Source organism: Saccopteryx leptura, chromosome 5 (assembly GCF_036850995.1).
Source record: "Saccopteryx leptura isolate mSacLep1 chromosome 5, mSacLep1_pri_phased_curated, whole genome shotgun sequence".
NCBI lineage: Eukaryota > Metazoa > Chordata > Mammalia > Chiroptera > Emballonuridae > Saccopteryx > Saccopteryx leptura.
In genome coordinates, this window is record NC_089507.1 from 97,058,261 (window position 1) to 97,077,378 (window position 19,118).

The window sequence follows — 19,118 nt, forward strand, 5'->3', positions numbered from 1 at the left end:
TCCATGATGGGCTGTGACTCAGCTATTAAAAATAATGAAATCTTGCCATTTCAAAATCATGAGTGGACCTAGATGGTGAAATAAGTCAGAAAAAGACAAATACTGTATGATCTTACTTATACATGGAATGTAAAACAATAGCAAAATAAAACCAAGCTCATCTCATAGATGCAGAGAACAGATTGGTTGCCAGAAGTTGGGGAAGAATATGGGAAGAAAGTAACAATTAAAAAAAATTTAAATAAGCCCTGGCCGGTTGGCTCAGCGGTAGAGCGTCGGCCTAGCGTGCGGAGGACCCGGGTTCGATTCCCGGCCAGGGCACACAGGAGAGGCGCCCATTTGCTTCTCCACCCCTCCGCCGCACTTTCCTCTCTGTCTCTCTCTTCCCCTCCCGCAGCCAAGGCTCCATTGGAGCAAAGATGGCCCGGGCGCTGGGGATGGCTCTGTGGCCTCTGCCCCAGGCGCTAGAGTGGCTCTGGTCGCAATATGGCGACGCCCAGGATGGGCAGAGCATCGCCCCCTGATGGGCAGAGCGTCGCCCCATGGTGGGCGTGCCGGGTGGATCCCGGTCGGGCGCATGCGGGAGTCTGTCTGACTGTCTCTCCCCGTTTCCAGCTTCAGAAAAGTGAAAAAAAAAAAAAAATTTAAATATAAGGAAACATACTCCATGTTTTGGGCAAGAAAGAATCAATATCAAAAAGCCATCAATCCTGCCTGACTGGTGGTGGCACAGAGGGTGAAACGTTGACCCAGAACGCCAAGGTAGCCTATTAGAAGCCTCAAGATTGCCGGCTTCAGCATGGGCTTGATAGCATGGGGTTGCTGGCTGGAGTGGGGGAGTCATCCACATGACCCCAGAGCTCACCAGCTTGAGCCCAAAGGTTGCTGGTATAAAAATCCCAAGGTCGCTGGCTTGAGCAAGGGAACACTGACTCAGCCCAGGTTAAGGGACACATGAGAAGCAGTAAACATACAACTAAAGTGAAAGCAACTATGAGTTGATGCTTCTCACCCTCTCTCTTCCATATTGTCTTTCCCCCAAAAAACAAAACAAAACAACCCCCCAACCCCCTCCCCCAAAAACATCAATCCTAAAGTTAGTTTATAAATTTAAAGTAATCCCAATAAAATAGCAATAGGATTATAGACAAGTTAATCCAGAAGTGAGCAATGCATAAAACATGTCAGATAAGTTCTGAGGATTACTAGAAATTAAAAACCTTTTAAATCTTTAGTAATTAGAACTGCATATTACTAGAGTATGAACACTAGATTGAAAGATAGGGGGAAGTCCATAGATAGACTAAAGAACATGTAGGCATTTGATTATCTATAAGGTTGACATTTTTTTTCTTTTTCCTGAAGTGAGAAGTGGGGAGGCAGAGAGAGAGACTCCCACATGCACCTGACTGGGATCCACCCGGCATGTCACTAGGGAGCGATGCTCTTCCCATCTGGGCCGTTGCTCCTTTGCAACCAGAGCCATTCCAGCACCTGAGGTGGAGGCCATGGAGCCATCCTCAGCGCCAAGACCAACTTTGCTCCAGTGGAGCCTTGGCTGTGAGAGGGAAGATAGAGATAGAAAGGAGGGGGAAGGGTGGAGAAGCAGATGGGCACTTTTCCTGTGTGCCCTGGCCAGGAGTCAAACCCGGGACTTTCACATGCTGGACCGACGCTGGTTGACAGTTTTTTTAAAAGGAAGATTCTGGATTTGTAAGTGTCCTCGCATCTTGTGAGGGGAAGGTCTTGGTTGTTCTGCATAGTCTTAGGTTTTGTACAGGTGGTTTTCACAGCATGAGCAAGTCCTGCACCAGCCCTCTGGGACACCCCAGTTTATCTGATCTGTCTTCCTGGTGACAGCCTTCAGCTGCTCTCTCTTCTTTCTATATAAAGAACTGCTAATGACAGGTTCTGCAGTCCTGGAATGGAGGACTTGTCACTGGTTTCTACTGAAGCAGGAGCTACCCAAGCACAGACTTACCTTTTCGTCTCTGTCCCCATAGCACCCAGTATAGGGTTTGTAGGAAGTAGATGCCTCAGAAACATCCAGTGAAACTTCTTCCAAGTTTCATCAAGTGCGCATGTTTTGGTTTCATGACAATGCATGAGGAATGAAAAAACATTTTTTTAAATCTATTCATTTTAGAGAGGAGGGAGAGAGATAGAGATAGAGGGAGAAGGGGGTAAGGAGCAGGAAAAATCAACTCCCCCATGTACTTTGACCAGGCAAGGCAGGGTTTTCGAACCAGCAACCTCAGCATTCCAGGTTGACGCTTTATTTACTATTTAACCACAGGTCAGGCCAGCATGAGGAATTTTAAAAGAAGATATACCCTGGCTGGCTAGCTCAGTTGGTTGAGCATAATTCCCATAAAACAAGGTTGTGGGTTTGATCCCAGGTCGGGGCACATACAATAATCTACCAATGAATGCATAAATAAGTGGAACAACAAATTGATGTTTCTCTCACTCTCTCTTTCTCTCTTGAACATCAATTAAAAAATACCTCTCATTAAAAGAACGTTTGAACATGACTGGTGGTGGTGCAGAGGATAGAGCTTAGACCTGGAACACTGAGGTCACCAGTTTGAAACCTGAGGCACTGGCTTAAGTGCAAGGGCACTGGCTTGAGTGTGGGGTCACTGGCTCAACTTGAGCCTGAGGTCACTGGTCCAATGGTCAAGGGATGTACAAAGCAATCAATGCACAACTAAATGAAGCAACAAGTTGATACTTCCCTCTCTCACTCCTTTTTTTTCTCCCCCATTCCTGTCTCTCTCACTTCCTCTCTGTCTCTCTTTCAAAACTAATTAACTACCTACCTAACTACCTAACTAACTAACTAAATAAATAAGTAAAAGAGTGTGTGAAAGGTCGTGGCTAGCTGGCTCAGTGGTAGAGAGTCAGCCTGGCGTGTGGATGTCCCAGGTTTGATTCCTGGTCAGGTACACAGGAGAAGTGCCCATTTGTTTCTTTACCCCTTCCCCTCTTGCTTCTTTCTCTCTCTTCCCCCTCTATGGCCATGGCTCAATTGGAGACACTTGTCCCTGGGTGTTGAGGAAGTCTCCATGACCTCAGCCTCAGGGACTATGAAGAGATCGGTTGTGGAGCAATGGAGCAATACTTCAGATGGACAGAGCATCACCCCATAGTGGGCTTGCCAGGTGGGTCCCAGTTGGAACCCATGTGGAAGTCTGTCTCTGCTTCCCCTCCTCTCACTGAATTAAAAAAAAAAAAAAAGTGTGTGAACAATCTCACTTGTGTTGCTTTAGTGAAGAAAATGAGTTTCCTGGGATTAATTTTCACTTTCAGAAAGTACTGGCTTTGCTTGTTCTTATCTTGTACGTGATTATTTAAAGCTGCATTGTTCCTAATTGTCACAAAGAGAAAACAACCTGAATGTCCAACTGGCAAACAGATAACAAAGTGTGTTATATCCTTGCAATTAGATCTGATTCAGAAATGAGGAGGGGGCACTGACACATTGTAACAGGGGTGAACCTTGAAAATGTTCTGCGTGTGAATGTTGCCAGACACAAAGGCCTCATGTTGTAGGATCCCATATGAAATGGGTGGAACAGGCAAACCTGTAGGGATGCAAACTAGATTTGTGGTTCCAAGATTGGGAGAGCTGGCAGGAGGGAGTGACGGCTAATGGCAGAGCATTTCTATGTGGGTGGTACAATGTGCTGCATTTAGAGAGCAGGGATGGTCGCACAACCTGGTGTGCTTTGCCTTTCCCATGCCGGGATTTGAAGAATGGTGCTTGCTAATTTTTTTTAGTTTGACGGATTTAATTTAAAGACAAGTTGTGGACCTAGAATTAGGAAAAGGAGGGAACGAAGCGGCTACTTTGTTTCTGTAATGTGACTGAACTTTCTCAAAGAGAGACTGTGCTTTCTTTAAACCATGTCCATGAATTGCTTCCTTTCTATGTGCTGCTATCCTTTCTGTCTCATCCCTCCAGAAATGCCCAGGAAGGCATTTACTGTGCATTCTTGGTACTTATGTTGAATTTAACTGCCTTGAGTCATGAGAAATTTTGTATTTATATTGAAGCTACAGACCAGGCAGCCTTGACTGTCTAACGTTAGAGTTTCTAGGCTGATAAGAATAGCATTTATTTTATTGTTCTCTTAGCACAGCACTCTACTCCAGTGCTCAATAAAAGAGTCTTTGATGACAGTGGAGAGTGTAGTTTTGTCCGTCTTACAGAGAGGAAAGTGCCCCCCCACCAGCTAAAGAGCACCAGGTGCAGCAGCTGGGCTCACCCAGCAAGTGCAAGACAACTGCTGGGGGTGGGTTATGTCCTGACATCGTTGGGTTTAATTTTATTGCAGCTTGAGTCCTTATTAGCTCCTGCTCCCACCTTCTAATGCAGGACTCTGACTCCTTAAAGTTTTCTGGGGTCCTCAGTCCTCTGACGATGCTCCTAGGTATTTGTCCCAGCATAATGTTTTTCTACGACGAAGTGAATCATATAAACCTGGACACATGCAGGGTTTTCCTTCTACCACCTGATAATGGAGGTCAATCAGCAGGCCACTCTGGTGACACATTTTCTGTTTCATGAGTCCCTTAAACTATCACCAACAACAGTGGTGGCAGCAAAAGCAGTGACTAATGCACATCCAGTGTTTATATTTCAGGCTTTATGTCCAACTGCATGCTGCATAACAGCTTTTGGTCAATGATGGACTGCAAGTGTGACAGTGGTTCCATGTGATTATAATGGAGCTATGATGTCACTATCCTAATGCCTAGTGACCTGGTAACCATTATACTGTCATATCACAATGCTTTGCTCACATGTTTTTGGTGATGCTGCCAGTTGTATAAAAATATAGTACATATCATTCCAGCTAGATTTGTGTGCGTACATACTATATGATGTTTGCACAATGAAATCACCCAATGATGCACTTTTCAGAACTTGTCTTCTTTATGCGGCATATGACTGTATTGACTCATTTAGTCCTCACAATTCATTTAGTCCATTGCAGTATGTATGACTTTTATCCACAGTTTATAGATGAGGAAACTGAGACACACAGAGTTAGTACTTTCTCAATGTCTCATCATGGATGGGGAGGGGATTCTAGGCCACACGACCTTGCTCTGGAGCTGTGTACTGACCATTGTCATAATCTCCAACTCTGGAGCATTTGTCTATATCCACCTGTGCAGCTTTCTGGTCTCTGGCTGGTGCAGTGTGCTCTAGGTGAGACTCCTCTGTTTGTGGCAGGGACACCTACGTACGGCCAGGGTGCCTAACAGCTCGTTGTTCATAACCACCGTCTGACAGGCAGATCAGAAGTAATGCCCCCTCACTCTTTGATGAGTTACTTACATGTGTATCATGTGAGGGAGTTCCCACCTCAAATATCTCTGTGTCACCTTCCTTGGGCCTGTTTGGCCCTTTCTCTGTGTGTCATACACAATGTCCCTTCTCAAAGTTGTCAGATATGGAGATGCTCTCTACCTCTCAGTTCTTTCCAGCTTGCCCACAATTTTCATGTCACACCATCATTAAGTACCCTTTCCTTAGCTCATAGAACCACATATCAAGTTGAGTCCTGCTGACATTGCTGGGGATGCAGTGAGAGTCAGTTAGGTGGCTTCCCCAGGAGCCCATGTACTGTATTAGCTACAGGACGGATGTTGGATTCTTTGTCCACACAACCCAACATAAGCTCCACTTCAGACCTACAAACCCAAACCGAGTCCATGGACAGTAGGACCCATCTGTTGGAACCTTCCCTAAATGTAGCCACATCCAACTCCTTTGCTTCATCCAGCAGGAGGTTCTCTAACATATTTGAGAAAGTTGAATGACTCTATCAGGTGTGGGTTCTTTAAGGAGTTTTTATGATTTTATCTCCAGATATCTGGACGCTTCATATAGTAGCTGCCTCCTTAAGAGTTCCCTGGTGTGGCATTCTCGGCTAAGACTAAAATTTTTTGTAAATCCAGAATTTCAGACTTCTCTCTTTGAGTTGAGATGACTTGTATTTCCCTTTTTATTTCTATAAAAAGGCTGTGATCTTAAACTTTTTTTTAAAAGAGAGAGGCAGGGAGAGAAAGACAAGAACATTGAGCTATTCCTGTGTGTACCCTGACTGGGGAATCCAATCGGCAACCTCCACTCTCTAGGACAGGGGTCCCCAAACTACGGCCCAGTGGGCCACATGCGGCCCCCTGAGACCATCTATCCGGCCCCCGCCGCACTTCCGAAGGGGCACCTCTTTCATTGGTGGTCAGTGAGAGGAGCCTAGTTCCTATTGAAATACTGGTCAGTTTGTTGATTTAAATTTACTTGGTCTTTATTTTAAATATTGTATTTGTTCCCTTTTTTTTTTTTCTACTTTAAAATAAGATATGTGCAGTGTGCATAGGGATTTATTCATAGTTTTTTTTTTTTTATAGTTCGGCCCTCCAACGGTCTGAGGGACAGTGAACTGGCCCCCTGTGTAAAAAGTTTGGGGACCCCTGTTCTAGGATGACACTCCAACCAACCGAGCTCTCCTGCTGGCCGGGGCTTAATTCTTACTGACTTTTAGAAAGACAGAAAGAGGAAGGGAGAAAGAAGGGAGGGGAAAGGGAAGCATTCATTTGTTGTTCCACTCAGTCACACATTCATTGGTTGCTTCCTCTGTGTGCTAAGGATCAAACCCGTAACCTTGTTAACTCAGGATGACACTCTTAACCAACTGAGGTAATCAGCCAGGGCCTATCCCTTATTATTTATGGACCCCACTCACTATGATCATGGCCTCTGACCTTACACCGTCCTTGTGCCCACCCCCCCAGATGCCCCCACCTTTTTTCCAGCTGATTTATATACCACCACCATTCACTGCCTGTCGTCCCTCACACACGAAGTTTGCCTGATCATTTTCTTCTACTGTCCCTTGCTTTAAATGGAAAACTCTATCATTTAGCTACTAATTATGTTGTATCTTATGACAACTCTTACTGTTGTATTTAGTATTTAATTTTTTAGTAGAGAAAGAGGGAGAGACAGGAAGGGAGAGAGATGGGAAGCATTGCAGCATCTTAGTTGTTCATTGATTGCTTCTCATATGTGCTTTGACCAGGGGGCTCCAGCCGAGACAATGACACCTTGCTCAAGCCAGTGACCTTGGGCTCAAGCCAGTGACCTTGGGCTCAAGCCAGCAACCATGGGGTCATGTCTATAATCCCATATTCAATCTGGTGACCCTGATTCAAGCTGATGAACCTGTGCTCAAGCTGGATAAACCCTCGCTCAAGCTGGTGATCTCGGGTTTGAACCTGGGTCCTCAGTGTCCCAGGTTGATGCTCTCTCCACTGTGCTACCACCTAGCCAAGCTTTACTATTTAATTTTTTTTTTTGTATTTTTCTGAAGCTGGAAATGGGGAGAGACAGTCAGACAGACTCCCGCATGCGCCCAACCGGGATCCACCCTGCACGCCCACCAGGGGCGACGCTTTGCCCACCAGGAGGCGATGCTCTGCCCCTCCGGGGCGTCGCTCTGCGGCGACCAGAGCCACTCTAGCGCCTGGGGCAGAGGCCAAGGAGCCATCCCCAGCGCCCGGGCCATCTTTGCTCCAATGGAGCCTTGGCTGCGGGAGGGGAAGAGAGAGACAGAGAGGAAGGAGGGGGGGGTGGAGAAGCAAATGGGTGCCTCTCCTATGTGCCCTGGCCGGGAATCAAACCTGGGTCCCCTGCACGGCAGGCCAACGCTCTACCGCTGAGCCAGCAGGCCAGGGCCATTACTATTTAATTTTTTTATGTTCTTTTGTCCTGTTTCACCAGCTAATCTGTCAATTCCTTGGGACCAGAGATCACGACACATTTTTATTATTATCTCCAAGGACCGAGTACTATCACTTGTTCATAGCAAGGCTCGGTAAATACTGTTTATTAAGGAACTTGGGAAGAGTAGTTACTTTAAATTTCTCTCTCAGTGACTAGCTGAAATCCCAGAAATGGTGGGAAAAGTTTGATCTCCTAGTTGGATAGTATTGATAAAGAAACAAATGTAAACGTTAATAACTATTATAATTATTACCTTTTATTGAGCACCTACTTTTCTCTTTTTCCATTAAAGTTGACATTCAACATTATTTTATATTAGTTTCAAGTGTACAGCATAGTGATTAGAGGTGTGTATATATTATACCTTGCAAAGTGATCCCTAACAAGTCTACTACCCACCTGGCACCATTCGCAGTTATTACAATATTATTGACTATATCCTCTATGCTGTACTTTGTATCCCACGACTGTTTTTATAACTAACACTTTGTAGATCTTAATCCCTTCTCCTTTTTCACCCAACCCTCCAACTCCACTCCCTCCTGGCAACCATCAATTTGTTCTCTGTATTTATGAGTTTGTTTCTGTTTTATTTATTTTGTTTATTTAGATTTTACAAGCAAATGAAATCATATGGTATGTGTCTTTCTCTGTCTGACTTATTTCACTTAACATAATACCTGCTAGGTCCATCCATGCTGTTGCAAACAGTAAGATTTCATTCTTTTTTATGGCTGAATAATATTCTATTGTATATACATATCACGTCCTCTTTATTTATCTATTGATGAACACTTAGTTTGCTTCTTTCTCTTGGCTATTATAGGGAATGTTACAATGAACATGGAAGTACATATCAATATATATACATTTGAGTGTTTTGGATTTATTCAGAAAAAGTGGAATTTTCAAAAGTGGAATTGTTGGGTCATATGGTAATTCCATTTTTTAAAAAAATTTTGACAGGGCAGTGAGAGAGTCAGAGAGAGGGACAGATAGGGACAAACAGACAGGAAGGGAGAGAGATGAGAAGCATCAATTCTTTGTTGCGGCACCTTAGTTGTTCATTGATTGCTTCTCATATGTGCTTTGCCCAGGGGGCTACAGCAGAGCGAGTGACTCCTTGCTCAAGCCAGCGACCTTTGGGACCAAGCCAGCAACCATAGGGTTATGTGTATGATCCCACACTCAAGTCAGTGACCCTGTACTCAAACTGGTGAGCCCATGCTCAAGCCGGATGAGCCTGCACTCAAGTCAGTGACCTCGAGGTTTAGAACCTGGGTCCTCTGCATCCTAGTTCGACACTCTATCCACTGCACCACAACCTGGTGGCTGTGGTAGTGCCATTTTTATTATTTTGAGGAACTTCCACACTGTTTTCCAATTTTAAATTGGCTGTTTCAGTTTTGAGCACTTACTTTTCTCTTTATACATATTATCACATTGACTCCTATAGTTATCCTTTAAGTTTTCTTCTGTTAGTAAAAGATAAAGAGTTAGGGTTCAATGGCATAAGGTGACTCAGAGCTAGTTCATATAGGTCTCTGTATGAAAATCGCCTCCATTTGTGGAAAACTAGCTCTACAAACACCCGGGAAGGTCGCTCCACGTGAGTCTGCATGGAGCTCAGTGCAGGATGAGGCCGGCGGACCTCAGGCTCCAGCTAGTAGACTCCCTCCCTTTTCGGGTGGAGCAGGTGGCTAGGACGTCATCAGAGCCGTGCCATCCACACAGTTGCCCTTATTTTCATGCTGAGCTTTCAGCGTCTATAGTACTTTCTTCTTTGAAATTCAAAGTAGTTCTTCACAAGAAGCAGACAATCCACCTTCAGTCTTTGGTGTTTATCTAAAGGAACTGGATGGCAGGCCGGGTGAGGGCTGTATGAAGTTCCACAGAAGGAGCCGGGTGCTTCCCTTCAAAGAGAGACTCAAGCCGGAGAGAAGGTGCAGTTTGGGTCTTTGTGAGGAAAAGGAGATTAAAAATCATATGTCACAGCCAATGTGGATGGAGGTCATCGTACCGTGGAGTTGAGATCTCATTAACAACGGTGAGCTTTGTCCTTGGCTCTGTTCCTATGCACCAGATTGGGGAATGCAGCTGCTTCAAAGTCCTCATGTGTGGGGGAGGGACCCTCTGTGGTGTGTCAGATAAATGCTCACAAAGTGTCAGCTCTTCTCCCTATGAAACGGTGTAAAGGTTCATCATGGCCTCCTCGCTCTGAGGGGGAGCCCCTCCCACCAGGGCATACCCCAGACAAGCTCGTCACTGGCCTAGGGCTGTGATGTCTATGTGGCTGCGAGAATCTCTCCCCTGCTTTGTGCTGTCATATGCGTGTCAGAGCTGTGTTCCTCAGCCCAGTGCATCAACGGCAAGTGTTTTCAGTGAAAACAGTGACCACAGTTCATTTCACTCTGTGTCCCCATCTGTCCCCTACACAAGGCCATGGCAGCAGGGCAAAGGGCCGACGTGATGCCGGACATCCATCGACACGCCATTCCTTAGACTGAAGCACGGTCTGGGGACTCGACTTGGGAGTCTCCTCGCCTCTCCTGGGAATGGTCTCCCGGCCACCCTGCCCAGCTTCTTCCAGATGTGCTTGACAACATCTCAGGCCCACAAAGTTTATCATCAGTCTCACTCTTGCTGTCCTGACAATCACAATGAAGAAAGAGTTTCAGAGACAGAAGAGAATATTCCTCTTTTCAGATGTTAACAGAAGATTCCTTTGATTTACCCACAGTTAACTAGCTGGGGTGGTAGGCATCTTCATTTGTTTTGGCCACGATGCTTCTGAAGCGCCTGGCACACAGGGGCATCCCTTTGTTCTGCGCAGGAAGCAGAGCCTGGGGCAGGATGCCGAGGGTCCAAACACAGCTTGTCTTTGCCACCGTGGCTCCCTTTCCCAGGAGCCCATTGGGCAGGTCTGGGGTGTCAGAGGACAGGGTTTGGCTGAGTTGTCACCTGCAGTGGACATTCTCTGGAGTCACCAACATGTGATACAAAGATAGTCACACTGTGACCCCTTCCATAAGCCCAGTTACTGGTCTTTCCCAGACCTCCTTGTCCTTGAACTTGCAACATTCTTCCTTGCAGACTTCTGGCCCCCAGGTGAGGCATTTGTCTGTTGCCCCTCAGTCTGTAGATCCTCACCTTGGGCTAAGGGTCTTTCCAAACTATGTGGGTCACCAGGTCCGCTGCTTAAAGCTGCCTGTTGGGGGATCTTCTCTCACAATGTCTGAGTCACTCCTTTTAAGTAAATCTCACTCTCTATATACATACATCCTATTGGCTCTAGTTTTAGAGAACCCCAACTCACGCAGTGGACAAACAGCCTGAGTAAAGACAGCAATGTTCACTGCTGCACTGAGTGTGTGAAGCCCTTGGGCGTTATTAGAGCATCAGGCATGAAGCCTGTGAAGTTCCTGGGGGTCTGTTCTCCTTGGGAATGGCATCTGGTATTCACCCTACATGTTTAACACACTTGGGGTAGTGGGGAGAGGCCTAAGCTGCGAGCAGAATTACCCTCCCCTCATCCAGGGTGAGCCCACACGCCTCTGCCTGCAGGCCTTCCTGGGCTCGCCGGCTGAACTCCTTTGATATTGGGGAGTACATTACCATTTATTCTTTAATGAGCCATTTTAGGTAACCAAAATTGAGAATAATGAACCCTCTTTTGTCAAAGACTATGTGCAGAGCAAGGAGGTGCTGTATCCGGACTCCTGCCGGAGCTGCTCGGGAAGGAGCCAGTCGCTCAATATTGACGGTGTGGCCCAAGCCCAGGTTTGACCCCAGCCCCAGAGTTTGTCCTGTGGGTCCTTGTTCTGCCCCCACCCTCGCCATTTAAGCCTGTGGCCTGCACCTGTGCGGCTCTGCCCAGGACCTGTAATTAACCGCATGTCACAGAGCCTGTGTCAGGGCTCTCGGTGAGGGCTGTGAAGGTGCTTCACACAAATGGGAACTGACGGTCATGATCTCACAGGCCCGAGGGACCCGGTGGCTCCTGTGGAGGTGACACTCCACAGCCAGAGCATCCAGGGCAGTGTTGGCGGGTGGCAAGGCTGTGGTTGCCGGGGACATTTATTCACTTAGCCTAATTGAAGGGGAAGCAAAGTGGAAGTGACATTTGCTGAGCAGGGTGACAGGTCCTCAAGTGGCACAGAGGCGAGCAGGCAGCCTTCTAAGGAGGAGACTTCAGAGCAGTGACTGAGTATTTCATTCGATTGTGAAATGTGAATGTGAGAGAAAGAAAAGAGAAACAGCATGCAGACATGGAAACACCCTCTGCAGGCATCGACATGCTGTTGTTGTATGTGGGGTCTCTGACCCCCCCTCCCCAAGTAACTGGATGTCAAGTGCTCGTTGCCTTCTCTTGCTCAGCCCCAATCCTTCTCCCTTTCTCTCCTTAGCCATAGAAATGATGGCTCATTTGTTTATTAGAAAATCTTTATGGAACACCCACCATACACTAGGCACTGGAAGACACTAATTAAAGAAAACTTTTATTTTTTTTAATTTAGTGAGAAGAGGGAAGGCAGAGACATACTCCTGCATGGGACCCCACTGGAATCCACCCAGCAAGCCCACTAGGGGGTGATACATTGCCCATCTGGGTTCTTTCTCTGTTGCAACCAGAGCCATTTTTTAGCACCTGAAGCAGAGGTCATAGAACCATCCTTAGCACTCAGGGGCCAACTCATTCCATCCAGTACAGCCATTGCTGCAGGAAGGGAGGAAAAGAGAGAGAGAGAGAGAGAGAGAGAGAGAAAGAGAGAGAGAGAAATGTGAGGAGGGGTGGTTGGAAAAGCAGATGGGCGCTTCTCCTGTGTGCTCTGGCTGGGGATTGAACCTGGGGCAGCCACATGCTGGGCTGACACTCTATCACTGAGAAAACTGGCCAGAGCCTAATATATTTTTTTTAAAAAGCAGCCCTGGCCCTGGCCCTGGCCCTGGCCAGTTGGCTTCTCCACCCTTCCCCTTCTTCTTTCTCTTTCTCTTTTTGTCCTGCAGCCAAGGCTTCCTTGGAGCAAAGTTGGCCTGGGCACTGAGGATGGCTCATGGCCTCTACCTCAGGTGCTAGAATGGCTCCAGTTGCAATGGAGCAACAGCCCAGATGGGCAGAGCATCACCCCCTAGTGGGCTTTCTGGGTAGATTCTGGTTAGGCACATGCGGGAATCTGTGTCTCTGCCTCCCTGCTTCTCACTTCAGGGAAAAAAAAAAGCAGCCCTGAATTCCTGTCCTGGTGGGACCCATTTTTTGGTGGCCTCTTCTGAAGGCTGGGGAATACAACTGCCTCTGTCCATCCTTGTGTGTCCAGGGCTAGACCTACCAAGCCTGGGTTGCAGCAGGCACACCCCAGGCCAGTGACCAGTTCCAGGAGGCTCCCAGGTGGTCCTGGTCCTTACAGAATCCCTGCAACTTCCCCTGTGCTGAGCACATCCACACCACTCTGTGCTGGGCCCCTTTCTCCTAACTCCTCTATTTCCCTCTCTTTCTTCTAAATTAAGCCTCCATCTTCACTCCCCCTCCCCCTGCCCTGTCCCTGACCTACTCACCCTACTGTGCCAGCATTCACCCCTAACTTGTCACACAATTTCTTCTTCAAAACTCACAGACTTCAGTTTGCTAGTGTCTTTTTTGAGTCCTCATCTTCCTCACTTCTTGTCTCAGTCAGTTTGGGTTGCATAATAAACATCACAGATGGAGGCTCAAACAACAGACATCCATTTCCCACAGTTCTGGATGCTGGAAGTCCAAGATCAAGGCACCAGCGATTTGGTGTCTGATGAGGGTCTCTTTCTGATTCATAGGATACACCTTCTCACTGGGTCTAAGGACACTAATCCCATCATGGGGCTCCACCCATATGGCCTCATCACCTCCCAGAAGTCCAACTCCTAACACCATCACATTAGGGGGCAGGTTTCAACACATAAATTTTGGGGACAGAAGCCTTCATATTGTCATACTGTGTACACACACACACACACACACACACACACACACACACACACACACTTGATCATCTTCCTGACACTCTTTTCTCCTGGGCCCTATAAAAGTGGCACCACTTCATTCCTGTTTCTGTGGCAATTTACACCCCATGGATCCAATTCCTTCTTTCATTCTCCAGTAGTTTCCAACCCTGGACTGCTGCATTGTTTCTTGTTACTGAAACTGTGAAATCTTTGAGTAGACTTTACTTTGCCAGTAGCTCACTGGGGCCACTCAATGTCTCTGAAGAAAAGCCAATGATGTTCACTAAGCACCTTTTGGTTTGAAAGACTTCCCTCACCGTGTCTGCTTTGCTCCTTGCCACAATCCTCTGGCGTAAGTATTGTCCATTTTACGCATGAAGCTCTGAAAGAGTTTGCCCAAGGCCTTCGCTGTCACCAATGTCAGGGCAGGACTAGAAGTCCAGTCCTCTGGCTCCAGGGGCTTTTTCTTTCCATGCTCTGTGCTGAGCCCCACCCCCAGTCTCCAAATTCATCATGGATGTTTTTTCACAAGGTTAGCGAGAGACACTAATCAGAACACTCTATAGTGAGCTTGAGCTATGGGTGGGAGGGGGATCCCTACATTAAATATTGACATTCTTAATAAGCTCAGCCCCAAGTTTATCCCAATAATTTGTAATTCTGGAAGGCTAAGGGACTGAGTGTGACTGCATTGGGGCAGGTCATCAAGAAGTTCATCATTGTTATTCTGGGTCCTGTTCACTCTTCATCTTCATTGATAAAAAGACTTTTCCACAAGGCTGGCTCTGTGAGGGCTCTGGCTTTGTGAAACTCGCTTGGCAGAGTGCATTTTTGTTATCCAGTTAAACCCAACTAAGGAACCGATTTACCAGCTACAGAATGTATCACTGCACTTGCCTGTTTGTCCTTCACCTTCATGCACCCCTATCCAACTAGAAGAGTCGGAGTAGACTCCAGTTACTCCTCTTGGGAAATGTGCACTTAGCTCAAGCGTTTTACTGAGCCAATATATCATAAACTTCACGTTTTACAAAAAAATTTCTCAATAAGAAAGAAATGCGATAAGCAATGAGGCTGAGTTCCTAGCAAGGGCAGGCAGGGACTCAGTAGGCATGAAGAATGGTCTGGGTGAACATGCAAAACAGTTAAGTTTAAGGAAGTCACCTAGAACCAGACCGCCCGTTTTCAGGAATGATGGCTCTTCTCTAGTAGGAGGAGGGGTCCTCCGAGTGAGAGTGAGTGCTAGGTGCTGCCAGAATCACTTATGAGGACTGTGAAGTGATCTGTCTGGAGAGCTTTTGCTCTTATGGTCAGTGAATGATGCTACCACCAGACAACCAGATTCTCAAAGCTTGCTGATTCCACCACATGGCTTCTGAGGCACATCACTCAGAGGCATGTGAGGTTTGTCTTGAACCTAATTTATGCTTTCAGATCCCCTCCATTCCCCACTAATAACTGGCCTTAAATGTCCTCTCCATTAGGGGCAATTTACTGTAAGACATGAAACTGAAGAAGCTGTCCAGTGTTCCCCGCCTGACCTGGGGATGACAGGAGATGTCAGAATATCCTTGATTTTAAGACCATCCCTCTACTCCAACTGTCACCTCACCCCAAGATCTTATGCTCTCACTCAAACTGAGTGTCACTGTGGTTAATGGGAAATAAGTGCAAACTGAACAAGATGCAAGAAACCCTCACTCTGTCCCATGTGGCGCAATTTCAGATGCTGTGAGAGGACGGATGAGAGGAGTGTTCTCAGCAAGAAACCTGGTCTGGGAGCACTCAAATCCTGGGTGCAGCATGTCTGTGATTTTCTCTGTTCCTGGTGATGGGTGAAATTTCAAAGTCCCTCAGCTGGCCCCAGGAAAGGGACTGAATGTGTTGGTGGGAAGTGCTCAGTGGAACCCTGCGTCATTCTGTAGAGCAGGGCTGAAGATGCCAAGTGAAGTTTTAGTTGTTTCTTATGGCCTGATATCCACCCGGCCTTGAATCCTACAGGAACCCATCCAGCCACCCCTGTACTTCCTGTGTGAGGGCACGTCTGGGTGGAGGACTTAGAATATCTTAAATGTCCGCTCATCTTCTCAAAACCCTGACACATCCTGCCGTCACCCACTCCCTTCCGTGCCTGAAAAGCCGTGGAGCTGTCGGTTACCCACACTTAGCAGCGAGGACACTGAGGGTCACATCTCCTGAGTGATTTGTTTTGTCTCCCACAAGTAACAGAAGCTGAGTCAGGGCTTGGAGACAAGTCCTTCATTCCCAGCCGTGATATTTTCAGTAGTTCATTTACAGTAAGTCTATAAGGGTAACATCTGAGCTAGAGCCCACCATCCAGCCAGAAGTCACTAACAGAAAATTATTATGAAAAGAAAAAGGTTTTAGAGCAGAATGTGCCCTTTCTTTGGACTGGGTGGATTCTTCATGGATTCTAAGCCTACATGTTGTATTCTCTAAAGAACCCTTCAATTCTGCTTGATGAAAAAAGCCCAATACCCCAGGAAAGCTCAATTTTGCTTGATATTTTTATTCACTTAACAGAAACATTCACTTATCAGATACCACTGAAGTGCAATTTACAGAATTTAGAAGCAAATTAATATATGTAAATTCATAATTTTAAGATTTTAGATTTTTTTTTTACAAATATTACAAATGTACATCCATTGGTACAATATTGCCATTCAATCATGCTTTTTATGTACAAACTTTCACTTAAGAATACTGTCCATTAAGTTCATTTTGCTTAAAAAATGCTGAAAATTAGCAGAAAGTTAACTGGGCACTGCTGGGAAAGTATTTTTTTCTCTTTTTCACTGATGCATACTCTGCAGAGTGATAGAAATCTAGTGCCTGTGTGAAAAGAGGCCCTAGAAAGAGGCCCTAGAATCCACCTCTTTTATCTTCATCTTAGAGGATATTGGGTCCTTCAGACTTTGTCTTGGAAATGCTGAGTTAGGAAGTAAGGTATTTTTTTCCCTCCAGGGTTTGACACTGTCTACAGTTTCTTGCAGGAGTGGTATTGTCAGGTCTAAATTTCTAGTGATGTGGCCCTCAGTGTCCCTTTTGGTGGAAGGTCAGAGTGAGTGGACATGTTCCAGGAGTCCAGAAAAGGACTCTGGTAAATCTCTCTGGGCAAGAAGTCACACCGGGTTCCTGTCTAATCCTGAGTGTGTCCACCTGATTCATGGAGCAGCGGAGCGGAACTCAGGGCAGACATACACCCGAGACTCGAGTCTTAGGGAGTCACAGATTTAGTATAGGGAAGAACAGGCAATGAACAAGGGAATAGGAATGGGAGGGAGAGGAAATTATGAGAAAGAAAACCAGAGATGCAGTAGTAGCGGGAGAAAAAGCAGGCAATGGTGGTGATGTCCTATTTCTCTCTGTTTTCCCAGAACCGTGAGGCACCATATTTGTTTTTTCAAGGCTATCGCCCTACAGCCTGCATCTCTAGCCTCCTTGTGCCTACCCCCTCATGCCCCATTCTTTATCTGATTCAGAATTTGTGGGAGAAGTTTTACAGGAGCCAACAGTATCCCAGCGTCCCCAGAAACAGCAGCGTTCTGGGTTGCAAACGTCAGGACCACGGACAGCGGCAAGGGCACCCTAGTTCTGCATGTTGTCAGTCCCACCCATCCGCCCTCTCCCATGTCATCCCACAGATCCCATCCCTTTGCCTGAAGAAGCATAAAGCGCCAACAAGGCCTCAGAGGAGTCTTCTTCCAGCAAAATGCTGCCTGATGGTGTTACAGCCTTTCCTGAAGCACAGCTTCTAATTTTTCACTCCATCGATGAACTCCACAAAAACTCAGAGCTGGGAACGTGGAGAATGCGAACTCTCTTGATCCTGGATGAGATGATGGGCTCTGTAAACTTCGCTCAGGAAGGCTGTGGAGAAACCAGCTCAACCACATCAGGTTTGCTGAGTTAAACGAGACTTCTGCCAGGTGATCATAGCAGTCAGCGATAGGGCACAGAAAGACTGTCCCTAGTTCCCCTTTGGTCTCTACAAGAAAGTGACGTTCATTGTATTTTGGGCCAGTTGGACAGATGATTTTATTAGAATGGCTTCTTAAAAAATGGGTGTAGAACTTTCCCTAAATTAAAAATGTCCAACTTTAAATGTCTTTAAAAAATTTTAAAACAAGATATATCGACATATCTTAAAATTTATAATCTAAAAATAGAATTTTATCAAAATACTCTAACTCTTCCATTCTGGGCATTGGTACCATGTATTTACTCTGTAAGGATCTCCAGACATGGCAAACACTAAACCAAAGGGGGAAAAGTAAAACATTTAACTTTATTGATAAGAACACCTTTCTATGAAAAGAAAATTATGTGGGAAAAATGAACTGTGTTTGCTTGAAAATGAACACAACTGAATGTTACTTGAGGAACAAGACTCATCACAAATCTGGTGGTGGCAAGAAAGATAGATACAGTCTCAAAAAGAACCACAGGAATAAAACGAAGCCATAGCTACAGACCCACAGATCCTTTCCTCGGCAGAAACAAAAGCAAGAAATCCTAGATCCAATAACATGCCGTCACACGTTGTTGTGAACACTGCTGGAGCTGGACAGGCAGAGCCACATGACCGTGTGACCTTCTCCCTGGTCGCGTCCTGTGAAAGGCTTGTGGGTGGTCAGACACTGACTTCCTGGCTGAGGCCCAGGCGGGAAAGCTTCCCTGGCTTATCTCCCCAAAGGGAAAGCGCATGCTTTGGAGGCAGATAAGGATGGCGTTGATTTTATTTGGAGTTTAGTATTAGGGTTAAAGAGATATAAACACAGAACAAGGGGAGGTTGAGAACAAAGGACTTGGAGCCGTTAGGTGGTACAGGATGGTGATTCTGAGGCAGATTCAGATGGCCACATTTTCAGGGTGACTAAAAGTTACACACCACCCCCTCCTGTTTTCCTTCCTTATGGAAACCTCAAGTAGTCAGGTGGATGTGGACTCCTCTCAAGACTCTAATTTATTAGATTTTCTATTTAAAAAATGTAGGGTATACTTGGCCTAACTCCGTGTTGGAATGTCCTTTTGGACTTTGAAGCAGAGAACAAAATCCTCAGACCTCCCCTACTAAACCTTCTCTCTGGGCTGCTGACTTGAGCCTCCAGCCACACCAGATGCCTTTTGTGTAGAACCCTGAGCCTGGCTCTCAGCTGGGCCAGCTTTCTAGTCGGCTCCACTCTCCTCCTTGGCTGCCCGTTCTGTGCCCACAGCCTACTAGTGTCTCTTGCTCCCCCTCCCCCCATTTCCCGCTCACCCGACAGGTGCTTCTGCGTCAGACGGCCAGGTTCTGGACAGACTTCCTGTTACATTG

The 19,118-nt window shown here is 46.3% G+C and overlaps 1 protein-coding gene and 1 long non-coding RNA gene across 2 annotated transcripts in view; both read right to left on the minus strand.

Annotated features, from left to right (window-relative positions):
• LARP4B (La ribonucleoprotein 4B) overlaps window positions 1–19,118 on the minus strand; it is a 400,705-nt gene that overhangs the window by 350,859 nt on the left and 30,728 nt on the right. The window lies entirely within an intron of this gene.
• Window positions 16,858–19,103, minus strand: LOC136405480 (uncharacterized). The gene is made up of 2 exons (XR_010751530.1): window positions 19,062–19,103; window positions 16,858–17,789 (listed from the first exon to the last, which is right to left on the minus strand). It is a non-coding gene; the product is annotated as an uncharacterized lncRNA (long non-coding RNA).